Source organism: Tenrec ecaudatus, chromosome 13, assembly GCF_050624435.1.
Source record: "Tenrec ecaudatus isolate mTenEca1 chromosome 13, mTenEca1.hap1, whole genome shotgun sequence".
In the NCBI taxonomy this organism is placed as follows: Eukaryota; Metazoa; Chordata; class Mammalia; order Afrosoricida; family Tenrecidae; genus Tenrec; species Tenrec ecaudatus.
In genome coordinates this window covers 42,611,121-42,627,857 of record NC_134542.1, presented here as the reverse complement: position 1 = coordinate 42,627,857, position 16,737 = coordinate 42,611,121, and the positions used below count along the sequence as shown (strand labels likewise).

At 43.2% G+C, this 16,737-nt stretch overlaps 1 protein-coding gene across 1 annotated transcript in view; it reads right to left on the bottom strand.

The window, feature by feature from the left end:
- HECW2 (HECT, C2 and WW domain containing E3 ubiquitin protein ligase 2) overlaps positions 1–16,737 on the bottom strand; it is a 431,089-nt gene that overhangs the window by 381,954 nt on the left and 32,398 nt on the right. The gene's annotated exons all lie outside the window — the stretch shown is intronic.

Genomic DNA, 16,737 nt, shown 5'->3' with positions numbered 1-16,737 from the left:
AAGGGATCAGGTATTAGTCATCATCAGAACAAAAAATCAAATCATTGTGAATGAAGAGGTTAGTGTGGAGTGGAGACCCAAAGACCATTTGTAGGCCACTGGACATCACCTTACAGAAGGGTCTCGGGGAGGAGATGAGCCAGTCAGAGTGCAGTGAAGCAACAATGAAACATACAACTTTCCTCTAGTTCCTAAATGCTTCCTCCTCCCCCACTATCATGATCCTAATTCTACAAATCTGGCTAGACCAGAGGATGTACAGTGGAACATATAGGAACTGGAAACAGGAAATCCAGGGTAGATAATCCCTTCAGGACCAGTGGTATGAGTGATGGTACTGGGAAGATAGAGGGAGGGTTGGTTGGAAAGGGGAACAGATTACAAGGATCTGCATGTGACCTCCTCCCTGGGGGACAGACAACAGAAAAGTGGGTGATGTCGGACAGTGCAAGATATGACAAAATAATAATTGATAAATTATCAAGGATTCATAAGGGAGGGGGAGCGGGGAGGGAGGGGAAAAATAAGGAGCTGATGCCAGGGTCTTAGGTGGAGAGCAGATGTTTTGCGAACGATGAAGGCAATTAATGTACAAATGTGCTTGACACGATTGATGTATGTATGGATTGTGATAAGAGTTGTATGAGCCCCCAATAAAATGATTAAAAAAATTTAAGGGAAAAAAAAGAGATGAAGCACCAACACTGGTGAAAACTGAGGGGCAGCAAGAAGCGGAGGTATCAGGTAAGTACTACATTCCTGATCCCCATTAATATGATACTATATTTTGAAACGCCAGTTAAAATACTCCAAGAGAGGCACTATAAAGAGTCGATTAATCAAAAGGACACACCCAAAGGGCAGCCATTATGATGTTCCAGCTATCTCTATTCCTAATGAAACACTACGGTTATCAATGATCAAAATGGACATTATAAGTGGGTGTTTTTAATTGCTGGAATCTGAGATGTTCATGACTTCTGACTTAACGAGGAATATTTCACGGACACCCTACCACTGCATGATGGAGTCAAAGCTAGCAAGCTTAAGAGGCGGGATTCTGCACTCAGTCACTTATTTGAAACTTTTGGCTGGTCAATGCCAACTACAAGTTTAACTGAATCCTATCTTACCACAGTATTTGTCATATTGTCCTCCAGAAATAGTATCATATTCGCCCCTAATGAACATCTGTCACAAAGTGAGGACACTCCAGTGTACAGAGCGCCACACTCAGCAAACATGCTTCATTAGGCACTCCTAATCCTTTTGTGTCCTCCTACAAATAAACATTTAATTTCATATTAGGGGTGGGGAGACTATGGTCCTCACCTCTAAGTGCTTGTGGTAAATTAGTTGAGGGTACAGTCTCAGGTGCTATTAAACAGAAACCTGAAAATGAAGTGACTTACACAGGAGCGCTATTTCCCTGGAAGACTGCCTCTAGCAGTCCCGAGGTCAGCTGTTCAGATTGGTAGAGCTTCCACTTCTGACTCCAAGGTAGCTATTTCCAGCCTCGCCACCGCCCAGTCTCACCATCTCCCAGTCAGCAGGAAAGAAGAGAGGTGAAGGGCACGTGCCTTTCCCTCATAGCTAGATGTGAGTCACATGATCACACACGCAGCGAAGAAAGTCATATCTACACCAGCAATTGAGGGACAACTGAGTAGAATTATAATATGCTTTGTGGTACCTTCTTCCCAGTATAAGCGGTCCTGGTGGCACTGTGGGCTGGGAATTAGGCTGCTAAACCAAGGCCAGCCGTTCAAATCCACCAGCTGCTCCATGGGTGTAGGCCAGCCACATCTAGAAGCAGTCTTTGACTTGATGAACAAATAGAAAACCATCACTACAGATGAATAAGTAAGCACAAGTAAGCTTGTGCCTACCTTGCTTACTGGGTAATCTGACACTGGTATGGGCCAACATCAGGACTGACACTTAGAGGCTTTGGTAGTCTGGTCCCGTACACACTTGGAGTTCCGAAAGCCCTCTCTGGGGTCACAATGAGTCATATTCGACTTGATGGCAATGGGCTTGCCTTGGTTTCCGAGTGTCGTTCCATCACCTACAGAACCTTGAATGTAGTCTGCTCTTCACAGCATGGAGGAGGTGAATGGACGAATGCAATCCGCAGGTGGTGTGAGACATGAAAATAAAACTAATTTATAATTTATCAAGGTTCAGGAGGGTCGGAAGGTGGTGGCAGGAAGGGGGTATAAAAGAAGAGCTGATACCAAGGGCTCATGTAGAAAGAAAATGTTTGGGAAAAATAAGATGGCAACATATGTACAAATGTGCTTGATACAGTTGATGTATGGATTGTTTTAAGAGCTGTAAGAGCCCCCAATAAAATGATTTGTGGGAGAGAAAAAAAGAAATGCAATCAACAGCTTAAATCACACCCTAAAGAAACTTACTATGAAATTCATTACACAAAATGAGACAGATGTTTATAAAAACAGGAAAGGCAAGAAAAAATATAGTCAAGATTCTGAAAGATAATTAGATGGGTATTATATTAAACAAAAGTCGGATGACTTCCATCACCTTAATTGGAAATTCTGGGGTACTTCAAATTCTGGGGTAGGAAAAGGAGCTCTTCCTGCTCTACTTTGGAAAAGCCCAAAAGAGGTCAGTCAGTAAGGAACGTTCCTGATTAAAACATCAGGGAAAAGAAAACACTATCAGTCTTCCAAACCTAGAAGCTGCCCCTTAAATCTTGGACCAAGAGTGCATACGCACTCCTGGAGTCATTGCACCTTGACTTTGTTGTTTTTTCACTGCAAGCTACAAGCGCTATAGAAGAAATGCAAGGGAGGGCAGGCTCTAAGGAGCCCTGCGTGTTCCAGCAGAGCCATCACAACGCTTCCTTTCCCAGGGAGGTGTCCCTAGCTTGCCTTGTAGGAGAATCCCCTTCTGACTTTCATTCCCACTGATTCCCATTGCCACTGAATGGCCTCGGACTTCCGGCAGGCAGGGCAGAAGGGTCTCCCACGATCGCCAAGGCTGTCACTTTATGCAAGCAGACTGCCTCATCTTCCTCCTGCCCCAGTCACACCACTGCTGGTTGCACCGCGAAACAACGAAGTTTGGCTTAGCATGCTTTTGAACAGCGTGCGTGTGGAAATACATTGTAATATATCACTGGACATGTGTGTAAGAGTCATTCATGTGATATCACTTTCAAATGGTTTCCAATGAACATTACTTAAATCCAATTTATCTGCCAAAAAAGGTATTTCTCCTGCTATTTACCAGTCTCACCCACCCCATTCCTTCAAAGTCTACATCAAAATTGCATCTACACACTGAAATGGCTCAGAAGACTTACTTTTGAGTTTGTTTTTCCTTCCAAAAAGGCCCTCTTTGGTTGGAATCTCCTATCTAGACAGGTTACGGTGTAAATAATTTTCTTCAGCACGGCCTTTACAGACATTTCCCGAGAAATTGTGAAACAGGAATGGTGCTCTCATAGCAAAGTATATTTACCAATAACCCATTTCCTGGTGTTTTTCAGGCTGTGCTGTAATACTCTGAGTTGTGCTAATCCATGGACCATTTATTTAAAAACACATGAATCACAAAGTAAAGGTGAGCAAAGGCGTGACTCAGAGTTCTGAAGAGACACGGGCTCGTCGAGATCTGACTGAAAGGCAAGATGACCTGGGCAGCCCACATGACCAAGGTGCTCACTGCCAGCCAAAAGGTGAGTGGTTTCCGGCCATCCAGGCCACCTCAGAATCTACTTCCAAAAGACGGTGCGCAGCCAGGAAAGATGCTGTGGAGCACAGGTCTCCCCGACACCTAATGGGAGCCAGACTCCACTCAACTACAGCGGGCTTGCTTGTTCTGCCAGTCTTCACCGAGGGCTACAGGGTCTAAAAAGACGACAGTGCAATCTGCTGGGCTACGCTGACTTCGCAGGCTTCCCTGGTTCTTGCTGGGTTCTGCTGCTCTGTCAACTCAATAGGAGGTTTGCTGGTCTGGAAAAATCACAGTATTCTGAAATTGTCTTCTTACTTTTTTTTTCTTCTTTTTTTTAGATCATTTTATTGAGGGCTCTTACAACTCTTGTTACAATCCACACATCAGTTGTATCTGACATATTCGTATACATATTCTATCATTCTTTTCTAGAAATTTACTTTCCATTGAGCCCTTGGGATCAGCTCTTTTTTTCCCCTCCCTCCACCCCAATCCCCAACCCTCATGACCCCTTGATAGATTATAGATTGTTAATTATTTTCAAATCGCACACCGACCACTGTCATCCTTCCCCTCTGGTTTCTGTTGTTCTCCCTAGATGGGGGGTTAGGGTGTGGTTATGTGCCATTCATTGTGATCAGCGCCCCCTCCTTCGCCATCTCTCCCCACCTTCCCCCTACCCTTTTGGTATCTCTATTCCTATCCCTGTCCCTGGGTTCCATGTGTCGTGGGTTTTATCTCTTGCCTATATCTATGTACATGCTCCCGTCTAGTCTAGAGTGGGAAGCAGCACTGGGGTCATGACAGTGGGGGGTGAGGAGGCCTGAAGGGATCAGAGATATATTGCATGACCCATTAGTGCTCTACTGCACCCTTATTGACTCACCCCCTCCCTGCGACCCCTCTGTGGGGGGATGTTCCATTGGCCACAGATGGGCTTTGGGTCTCTGCTCCAACCCCCTTCCAGTCTCACCAATGCATTTTTTTGTTTGTTTACTGTTTGTTGTGAATCTTCTGATGCCTGTTGCCCGATCTCAATGACACCTCACGATTTCACTGGCTGGTGTGCTTCTTTCATATGGGCTTGTTGCTTCGCTGTTGGGTGGCCGCTTGTTTAACTTCAAGCCTTTAAGACCCCAGACACTATATCGTTTAATCATCAACTGTATTTCAGTTTGCGATCCCAGGCACTAGTTTGAAGACACTGAGTTAGAATGACAAACCTTTTATCCGTGGCTCAGTATTCAAAGTGTTGGTCCTGATCTTGGCCTAAACCAGTATCAGATTGCCCAAAAAGCTGTAAGCACCAGCTTACTTGTACTTACTTAATCATCTGTAGTGACCAATTTCCTACTGTTTCAGCCCATCAAAGACTGTCGATAGGGCTGACTCTCCCAATCCCACACCACCTTCCTACAGAATCAAAACCTCTTTTCAAATTTATACTCCCTGACAGCGGCAGTGTACCCAGTAAGCAAGGAAAGTAAGCTCACTACTAGTAGGTGCCGAACAGGTTCACAAGCTTTTCACTCTATCTTTGGGTTGAAATTGCTCACTAGAGAGCAGTGCAGATGCTCACCTGCTCATTACATAATCTGCCCCTTTCCCGACTTATTCCCCCTCAAACTTCCATTTCCTGGTCTTGATGCTTAGCTTGATTCTCTGAACCCAACTAAAGCACAAGTTCTAAATGTAACGTGACTTCCCTACAAAACGGATCCCTAGAGAGCAATGTGGACCACTCTACAGATTCTGCTGTCTCCATGTACACTGTTTCCCCACGAAGTAGAAAAAACTAAGTAAAAAATAGATTTAAACATTCCTATCAGCATGAAACTCATTGAACGTTTTTTTTAAAGAAGCGCTTCTCTTGTTGGCATGATTATGTTCTGGTCTGTCTATGTTATGAGGTGAAAAAGAGAAGCTCCCTCCATGTAACACACAGAGATAACCGCAGTCAGCACACCGACATATGTCCTCCTACTTCTTTTTCACCCACGTGTATCCACAAAACAGGAGCCACGGTGGCATAGCGGTTACGCATTAGACTGCTAGCCGAAAGGTCCGCAGCTGGACACCAGCCACTCATTCTGAATGGCAAAATAGGATGCTACTGTAAGAAGGTGGCAAACTTTGTTAGGCATCTATGGAAATAATCTCTTTCAGGGACGTAAATGCATAATCAATGAAAACACTCAATTCTTATCTTCTGCCTCAGCACTCTGTCAAAGCCTAAGACCAAGGATAGTCGATGCTAACAAGATGCTAAAGAAACCTTAGTTATACCCACGAAGATTAATGGCTAAAGAGAACTTCTAATAAAATCAGTAAGGATTTTTAACACAGGCCTTGATGTGGGCATGTAGGAAATTCTGTGCTGCATAGTCAGCTATCCATTAGAAAGAGATCTCCATGTTTGTCTTCTTGCCTCTTTAAAAAAACCCACGTTCCGCGAGGAAATGAAATGAAAGTCAAGGGTCCTTATTTCCATACATCAGACCCTGGAAAAGCTGCACAGGCTCAATGGGTTAAGAGGGAACCAAAGCAATGCAATACCTCGGGAGCCACAAATAAATGAGTAAACGAATCTCACAATGATAGCGGCTAGAGGCACCCTCACTTCGTGTTATTAGGAAGAAACACAGTCACTCTTCTAGCCAAGGTCAAAGGTGGACGGAAGCTGAAGGTGGGGTGTGCAGGAAGAGCAAACAGATTATTACTTTGCACAAGCATTTTTAAGAGACTTTAAAAGACCAAAGTATTAATTGTTTAAGCGTGACTGTAGAAAACCCAACTATTTTGACTCACTCTAAACTCTAGGAATTGGAGAGATTAATATTTATAGACACAACCAAGCAAAAGTTGGCTTCTATTTACTGCTAAAACAGATCATTCAAAACACACAAATGCTCCCATTTAATATGCTTATTTAGTTAGCCGTAATTTCTCCCACATAAACAAGATAGTCAGATTCACATCTCTGCAGTACTACCAAATCTAAATATATCTGGTAACTTTGTATAGATGATAACATGAATGTCAATTTCTTTTAAGCTTAACTATAGTAAAAACAAGCTGGTTTGGAAGAGAATCAGCATGAACTGCAAAACACACGACATTTTGAGGAAATGGAATTTTGGTCATGCATTCTTTCCATAAACCTCCACAATTCGACTGGAGAATTTCAAACCTTGCCCGAAACGGTCCTCTCCCAGGTCATCAGTTATTTCCAACACGCTCCACTCAGCAGGGCCCAGCTCTCATTCTTGATTCATTTTCCTGAACTTCCTTATCTTTGACCCTCATTCTCCTCCCAGATGCAATGTTGCACCATCCTGAGCCACTTCACAGTCTTCCCTGCCCTGTCGTGGGTAATTCAAACATATGAGAGCCTAATATGAGGCGGAACAGTAACAGGCCCTGGAGATACAAAGGGAACAATGTTTGCCCTGTCATTGAGGAGAGAAACATGAGAAACTACTACTTTAACCCAAAGAGATAGGACTATGAGAAAGGTATGAGCAGTTGACCTGAGAGTACCATGAGGAGATATTCGAAGCATCAAACAGACTTGAGCAGTGTCAGAGGTAACTTGGAGGATGTAATATTGACCAAGCTTGTGTCACACTGAACACGTGTACAATCTCCAAATACAGTGGCCTTCGGGCCCTCAACTGCCTGGGAATTAAATTATACTAGATTTTCCAAGGCAATTCTCTGGTCTACTCCCAAGACAGTTCTTACTTCTCCAATCTCCTCAAAGTTTCCAGATAGACTAAATTATTCTCAGTCTCAGCAGATGACCTAGCCTCCAAGTTAGGAGACAATAAAAGGCCCCGTCCATTCAAGGAGAAGTTATGAGCAGATTAAGGCCACAGGACAGAGGATAGCACAAGAGAATTCAAACTCAAAAACTCACAGCCATTAAGCTGGCCCTGATTCACCCCAGACCCTACAGGACAGAACAAAGCTGTCCTTGTGGTTTCAAACTACTGACCTTGCAGTTGGGAGCCCAATTCACAACCACTACACCATCAGGGCTCCTTACAAGAGTGGTCCGATATCATCTGCTCCGTTACTGCCATGACCAGTTTGAGAGACCCAGGAATGGTGTTCTCTCCTCTTCCCTGTGGTGCCTAAGTGTCTTGATTCTTCTGTCAGATTTGCTGGCTCCCTCTCAGTCTTCTGGTCCATATTGTCTATGATTTATTTTGATTTCTTTCTATGATTTATTTTTATTTCTTTCTATGATTTATTTCTTTTCATGGAGCAAGTCAAGGCTTACTAAGGAGGATAGTGTCAGAGACTCTCTTACCATAACCCAGGCCTGCAAAGAGGTCATCGGGCCAAATCTGTTCGTCTGAACTTGCTTGATGAAGGCCTCGGAGAGAGAGGGCTGCACCCCAAAGACTCAGAAAGGTTGGACCCAGTATGGTAGGACCAAAGGAAAGAAGACCCCATCTTTCACACATCCTTGAATGCAGGGCTCCTCAAAGTTTTTAAACAGGGGGCCAGTTCACTGTTCCTCAGACCCCTTGGAGGGCCGGACTATAGTTTTAAAAAAAAAAAACAACCATCTATGAACAAATTCCTATGCACACTGCACACATCTTATTTTGAAGTAAAAAAAATGTAGCAAAAACACCCAGGGGACTGGATAAATGGCGTCAGCGGGCCGCAAGTGGCCCGCGGGCCATAGTTTGAGGATGCCTACTTTAATGGTTTCAGTATAACAGTTTTCTGAGGGTCCAAGTTAGTAAGGCACAAGCTAACACCTGACTTTGCTAGTCATGAGATAATGTAGTTCATATACCAACAATAACTCCTCTCCAGAAAAACCACTTTGCTCAACTTCTGTCCAAGTGTAAGGATTGCCTACATAATTCTGCTACACCTGAGAAGGTTTCAGAACTAAGCTACCCTAAGTTTCAAGTTAAAGAACAAAAGTTAAGAAAAAAAACACTGAAAAGTGTTACGCTTTTGAATTATTTCAGCAAATACATAGAAAGCACCTATCTGCGCTAAATACTACACCAGGTTTGGGGAGCACCATGGAGATGGCCAATGATTAAGGACTACCGAGGAGACAGACAACAAGCAAGTAAATGAGTAAAGACGGCATTATAAACGATAATGGGCATTTATACGACATCTGTTTACAGAAATTACACTTCCAGGCACTGCCTGATTAGTATCAGACAGGATGAAGCAGTGACCAAGAAAACACACTCAGAAATCACAGCAAATTGCTGGTCTGGAAGACTTCTACATTTAAACTCTAATTTGAAAAATAACCGTCTGGAAAAGTCCTCAGGAAGATGATCCCCTACACCAAAAGGTGGCTTCTTTTTTCACCCGAGATAACTCGAGTCATCAATAATATCCAAACCGCATGAAGCCCACAGAACACATATATTTTGAAATTTTGTTTCCGGTAACGAATTTTAAAATTCCTCTGTCATCTTGACATCTCACTCTAACAAAATGATCCCGTCTCAAACAGCTGAAAAGCTCAGAATTTGTTCATGAAGGAGAGCGTCTCCTAGACATCTAAGAGTGAGAGGGGAGAGGGGGAGAGGGAGGGAAGCATGACTTAAAGGGAACTTCTCACTCACAGTGGCAGAAGAGAAGCAGCTCCTAACTTATGCTGATCGGCCTAGCTCTTGTCTTGGACCTTCCACTGGTGAAAACCCGACAGATGTCTGAACGACCCATGAAAGCCTGGAAAAGCGTCTGCCAGCTGACGCCCATTTGAAGTCCTCAGCCATAAGTCAAAGATGGGGGCGGGGAGCCATTCACACAGGAGTCCGCAACAGAAAAGGGTTCTGATTTCTCCACATTTTTGCCAACACTTGTTATTGTCTGTGTTCTTCATTAGTCGTTATGACGTGATCACTTTTTGTTCACAATACACCTTAAGTGTTCAATCATATTGAGAAGATTTGTGTAATTTTCGCCACGGTCAACTCAGAACACTCTCTTCTCGTACTCATTGCTGGTACCACCACCACCACCCTCTCCTACAATGTCCATTCAGGTACTGTCTCCATAGACCTACCTATACAGAGAGCCACACAATGCACAGCACAAGCGTAAAAAATCACACCAAACCAAACAAAGGCTAGACAAAACAGAAAAGCCTGTGGTGCAGGGTTATAAATAATAAAACTCAAATCTAAGGAAGGGAATGGTATCATCGGAACTTAAATTGTAAACACCCATTTACAGAAGGCTCTGGGGGACAGTGGAAGTCCACAATCCATTTGCCGGCTCCCCGGATGGATTCAGTCTCCAGTGAACCCCCCTGACGGCAGTTGAGGGATATGATTAGGCCCTGCTAGCAAACACAGAGCATCGGCAGTTAAAGGTAACACTCTATCCTTTGGTCGCCCTTTTGACCCATTTTACCCTTACTTAGTTTTTAATATCTTCTTCAATTAATTTTTAAAAGAAAAATATCACCCTGCACCTGCCCTAAACATGCTGCTGAGACTGCATTTCCACTGCTCTTACAATAAAAGCCCAAAATCTGTAAGATTAACTATAAGGCTCTACATGGTCTGCTTCCCTCACCTGGCGGCAGTCACCCATCGTCTTGGTCTCGGCACTACAGCAGTTTAGTCCTCTGCCAGCATCTGAAATACCCTCCCTTCTACACCTCTTTTCCGCCTGAAAGACAATCTTCCTTTAGTATGTAATGCAAGGTCACTTCCTCAGGGAAGCCTGCCTGGACCTCCCTATTCAGGTTTGCTAACCTCACTGGGTATTTCATATATCCATGTACCTATCTTTCATAAAAGTGAGGCCTGATGTCACAGAGGTCAGGGGTTTGAACACACTAGCAAACCCTTGGGGGAAAGAGCTGGTGGTCCGCTACCATAAAAATGTACCGCTTTGGAAGCCCTGTGGGGCTGTCCTATTCTGCCCCTTAGGGTCACTATAAATTGGAATTGACAGCAACGGGATCAAGTTTTTTTCATAATACCACAGTTTCACTTGTACAAACATTTTTCTATGAATATTGCCATATCACTTTTCTTTTTTAAATTTTAATACATCATGTTACTGGGGGCTCTTCCAGCTCTTGCAACAATCCATACATCAACTGACGCGTACACATTTTAATGTGCTGGTGTCGTTAGCTATCCTGGAGTTGGCACCCAACACACGGTGACACCATGCCCCGTGGGCAAAGGGATGCCCAGCAGCGCCCCACTGGTTTTCATTGAATGGCTTTTGAGGGCTTCACACTCATAAGCTAGATCACTAACTTTCTTCCTCTTCTGTCTTTCAGTCGAGCGAGCGGCTCTGCTGAAGCCTATTCGTCATCATGGCAACAGGCAAGCCTCCTCTGGCAGAGGCGGTAGCTAGTCTCGGTCTACTTTTTCAACAGGGTTGAAATGCCAAAAGGCTAAGACGTGCTCCTTTTCATCTCACCACTGACATTGCAAAATGACCCCCACAGTAAAAATAAGGAAATATCTGTGTAATTATAGTTTGTAAATGAAGAACTGAACTAGACACAGAAGACTGTATCCTGCAAAAGAAAAGCATCCTGGGCACCATACAGAATCAGAAACAAACAGAAAAAAACTATCTATTGGAATCTCCGAATCATTATGAATGAACTTAAAAGGCTAATTAAAAACTGGGGTGTATATTTTCAATACCTCTAGCCTTACAAAACAGACTTTTTATAAATCATTAAGAAGATAAATAACCCCCCCAAAAAAGGTTAAAAAGACACAAATTGTCTCAAAACAATCATGATTCTAAACATTAAAAATTGATACCATGATTTTAAAAATAGAAACAGTTCAGACAAAAATGACATTTTTAACTATCAAAGTAACTTTCTTTTTCACAATTATGCCCAATTTTGTAAAGCGTGAGTACTGAATTTCCTATAATCCAGATGGGAATAATAATCTACAGACCTTTCCTAGAGGGCAATATGTACAAAAAGGAGATAAACAGCCATTGACTCAACCATAGGAAAACTACTCACTAAAGAGTAACTTATAATGGCTGAAAATAACAAAGTATTTACACTAGAATAAAATGTGTTCACAAGATAAAATACAACCAAAATTATGTAAAAGAAGAACATTAAGTGTAATTTAATATATTAAGTAATGAAAGGTTTCAAAACAGCATTATTTCTATCTCCTTATATAAAGCACAAGGCATCTGGGAGGTGCCCCAGTTAAGTCTGAGGCTGCTAAACCAAGATGTCAGCAGTCCTTACCTACCAGCCACAACGTGCCCCCCGGCCACAATGTAGAAAGAGGTGGCAGACTTTGTCTATCGGCCACAACATGGAAAGAGGTGGCAGACCTTGCCTATCGGCCACAACGTGGAAAGATGTCGGCAGTCCTTTGCTACCAGAAACAGTGTGGAAAGATGTCGGCAGTCCTTTGCTACCAGAAACAGTGTGGAAAGATGTCGGCAGTCCTTGCCCCCCGGCCACGACGTGGAACGAGGTGGCAGCCTGCTCCCCTAAAGGTCACAGCTCGGGAAAACTTTGCAAAAGCCGTGGCACAACCTCGGCCGACAAGGTTATTATGAGTCAGCATCAACTTGACAGAACCTGACTTGTACAAGTATAAACTGGAGACAGAAAGATTGGAAAGTGTGCTAAAATACTGACGCCAGTAATCATAAGGTGGAGTAGTTACAGTGACTTTATTTTCTTTGTTTTACTATTACACATTCTCCATATGCGCATTTTTGTAATCAGAGTGAATATAACAACAGAAAACTATTAAGGACACAATTTCTATTAATTGTCCGTACACTGTGTCAAGCACGAGTGCTAAACTCTTTATAAAACCTAATTTAATTCAATGCGGAAGGACTAATACTATCTACTAGGCACCACTATTATCCCCATTTTACTAATGAGTAGATATTATTTAAACAAAAAAACACCCTTCTACTTCATCAATTTTCCTAAACTTAATTCAAATTGTTGTTCTAACATTTTCCAAACCAGCAGAATTGCCACAGTGGACTCAGAGTGTCCTCAAGGGAGCCGATCACCAGGGATTCCCCACTGGGCCTGCAGGAGGCTTTGGACCCCCTTTTCCGTTAGCAGCAGAGTGTGAGACCGCTGCATCCCCGGGGCTCCTGGGAGCCTTCAGGTTCTGGAATATAACCTGTTGTGACCCCAGGCTTGCTAACTTAGCGTAGTTCTCCTCTCAATTCTATGATATATTTAGGTCTGAAAGGTTTGTTTGCATTCACCTAAGAAATTCAAACAAACTGACAAAAACCCACTACTGACGAGAAAAACTAAAGACAAGATCTAAAGGCAGAAAAAATCTTTTTCACTATACATACATTTCTTCAAGTCATTCATTCATTCACCCACTCATTCAAACATTAAGCCTAATACATCCATTATGGAGACTCACATGAAATCAAATGTAGTCCTTCAAGAAGTCTGGCCTGTCAGGAAACTTCAATAGTTTTAAAGGTGATAAATATTACATGCAGAGATTGCAGACTTACTTGGGCTTTATTTATATAAAATCAAAAACATCACTCCTGACGATGTTGTTAGGTGCTGTCAGGTCAGGTCCAATTCATAGCTACCCAATGCACAACAGAAGGCCACACTGCCCGGCGTGTTCCATCCTAACAATGTTGTTTCTGAGCAAGAAGTAATTTCGTCTGCCCGTCTTTAATAGTCATAGTCGGCATCGACAGCACAATGAATTTTCATTTATTTTTCACTTATCCTTTACTGTATTTTACAGCTGATAATTCAAGCATAAGTGAAACATAATTTGGCTTTAGTCACTCAATCTTAAACAATCTAAGTAAGAGTTATAAACCCCCCCAAAAAACCCTCACTTTGATCAAGTCGATTCCAACTCTTAGCAACCCTATAGGACAGAGTGCCCGTGTGGTTCCCAAACTGGAAACCTTTACAGGAGTAGAAAGCCGAGAGCTACGGGAGGGGCGGAGGCGGCCTTGTGGCTTGAACGTGTATAAAGTGTCAGAGATACATATTTGCAACTTGCTGGTTCCTTTATACCTAAGAATCTCACACTGACAGTAACAGCAGTAAAAATTGCTTTATTTTGGTTAATTGCCTAAAACTTCATTTTCAATGAATAAGGCAAATGCAAATTAAATCTAGAGAATACATTATTCTTACATTAAGTATACAGGAATTTTCTTGTTTCTTAAGTCTTATTTTAGGACGCATCAACTTGCATTTCTCATAAGAAACATGGAATTTAAGAAATATAGAAAAGTACGGGATTTTTTTCCTCCTGCTTCCAACATTCACTTATCAATCATCCTAACTGATCATGAGCAGAGTTCAAGTTAAATCACACCATGTACAACAAACACATTATCACAATGATGCGGTTGAATCCTTCTTTCTTCCCCCAATGGCACTTTGGTGAGTTAGAATTGAAACTAAATATAGTTGCTGAGTGATAAGGATTTTGAACACTAAAGAAATTCAACCCTGACTGAAACACACACTAAGGGAAACACTCAGTGACTGGAATTGTGACGTGGGTGCTCACACACAGGTACCTATGAACGCACCCACGGTGACTCAGTGGAGTTTCTGTCACCTTTTTCAAAATCTCCAAGAGGAAGAACAGTAAGTTTTGTGAAATTTAGGAACCTGACACACCTTTCATACAACATGGGGGCAGGGAGTTCAATGTCTTTACCATCACCTCAGCTATCTAGAAAACGAGGGATGAACATTCCTGAGGCCAAGGCCGAGTTAAGGTGAGTTGCTAACATGAAGAGTTTGACTCATCACTACCTCACAGGGTTACACAGTAAATCCACAGCTCAGTCCCAGCCCTACAGTGTTCATGGGGCCAAAGAGACCCCACAGAATCACAGTGCGACGGGGGCCTGGACAACTAAGGCTTTGTTGGTGGAGCTCTTCCTTACACGCTGAAGCATGACTTCAAAACTGTCACCATCTGGCATTACAACACAAAGAACATATAAAGAAGTTGAAAAAGAAGGCAAGGCTTTAACACGTTGCCTATGACTGGGAGAATGTCTCACTTTTTAAAAATAGTAAGCTGGGTATTTTGGGAAATATCCACTGAAATCTCAGAATAGCAATGGGGGAAGGTCAGTATCTAACAATAGTCGTGAGCCACCAGTTTGTAATAAACACTTGAAAGCCTTCTGCTCAGAAAGGATTTTCCTACCTGTGCTATTTAGCTATCTACAGATTCTTCAGAAGATGAGGCTCCATCACCCAACTGACGGTCTCACAGAGATGCGTCCCAGAGCTCGCAAACCTGAAGTGTGCAGAGTCACCTGGAGCCCGAGGCAAATGCAGCCCCTGACTCAGCAGGGCTGGAGGAGGGCCTAGGATCGGCACTACTAATGAGCATCCAGGTACCGCTGATGCTGCCGGGGACATCCCTCGGGGCCGAGCGCTGTTTCCTGATTGAGATCCTGCCCCAGGAAACCCGAGTTTTGCTGTTGATGTTGTGTTTGGTTTGTGATTTTGGAGATACCACGTGTTACAGAGCAGATCGATTTCATAGTGCTTGCTTCTCAGCGGACTATGCAGAAGGCAGGCCTGTTTCTTCCAGGGTTCCAGTGGATGGACTCCCACTGGCAGACTTCTGGGTGTCACCACTCCAGGGACCTCAGGAGACAGAATCAGCAACATCTTCATCGTTGTTGGTTTGGTGGACGATGTTTATTTCATCTGTGATCAACTAAAAATATATTTTTTAATTTTTTCTTTACAATTGCAATACTTTATTGATGAGGAGGGGATGCCCTTACAATGACTTCTAGATCAGAGGTTCACTTTACTTGGAAGCACAGCCAACACCCAACTACCGAGGACAGACAGACAATAAACAAGTCAGGAGGAAGGGGAGATTCTGAATATCAAGCTTAATTTCCTGGCCTATAAAACTCTGAAATGACTGGTTTGGGGGAACTTAAGGGAAATACAAAGAGGCTTTCACCAGAAAACAGTCTGGTTTCACTAACAATTAAGTTATACCAAATACTTTTTCTTTCTTACGAATTTATTGGAATGGTGGGTTACGGCAATGCTTTACACAGAACACCTAGATTTCCCACAAGTCTGTTCCACTGAGTCTCTTATAACACTCCTGCAGCCAAGAATGACGAAATCCAGCTCAAAGAAAATGTGCGGAGTAGATTCGCCAGTTGGGAGCCCTGGTGTTAACGGTAGTTAAGCACCTGGCTGCTAACCAAAAGGCCAAAGATTGCGTCCCATCAGCTGCTCCATGGGAGAAAAATATAACAGTCTGCTTCTGCCAACATTGACACCCTTGGGAACCCTATGGGGCCATTCTACTCTGCCCTCCAGGGTCACGGTGAATCAAAACCAACTCACCGGGAAGCAATGCCACCGTCAAAGGCTCCCACGCAATGCCCAGTGCCTACTGATCGGGGGCAGGATGGCAGTTCAGTCAGAGGGCCGTTCACAGCCCCTCTTTCCTATCCTCCCAACCTTCAAGGAAACTGAAAACAGCACAACTGACGTTGAAGGAAACTGAAATTCTTGCAGGTATTTAAGTAAAACTACTTAAATCAGAACTTTTTAACAGTGGGATTCCATTTGGCATATTTTGCACTAATTCCTCTGTTAGGCCCTAGGACTCAAAATGCAACTGCATCTTCTTTGTCTGGTTTGTTTATTTATTTAAACTGTCTTCCGTGGTCATTTCAATGCCTAAATGGATAAAGAGAGGCTGACACTAGAAAATGAAGGTGAACGGGATGGTGGAGAACAGAGGCTTTCCCCATTTACAATCGGAGCTAGAGACTGGAAAGGAGCACTAGAAAGCCTCCGCAGGCTGCTATATTCCCACACTGTTCTGGAGAAGACAGGAGCAGAAGCCCAGAAGGCCTACCTCTAAGTCTTGTTGTAGGGAACCTGGCTGCCTATATACTTAACACCAGGGAGCTCGCAGGGGACAGGACTCAGGAGGGGTTTTTTGTTTGGTGTTGTTTTTTATTCTGAAGCCTAGATCGGAATAGAAT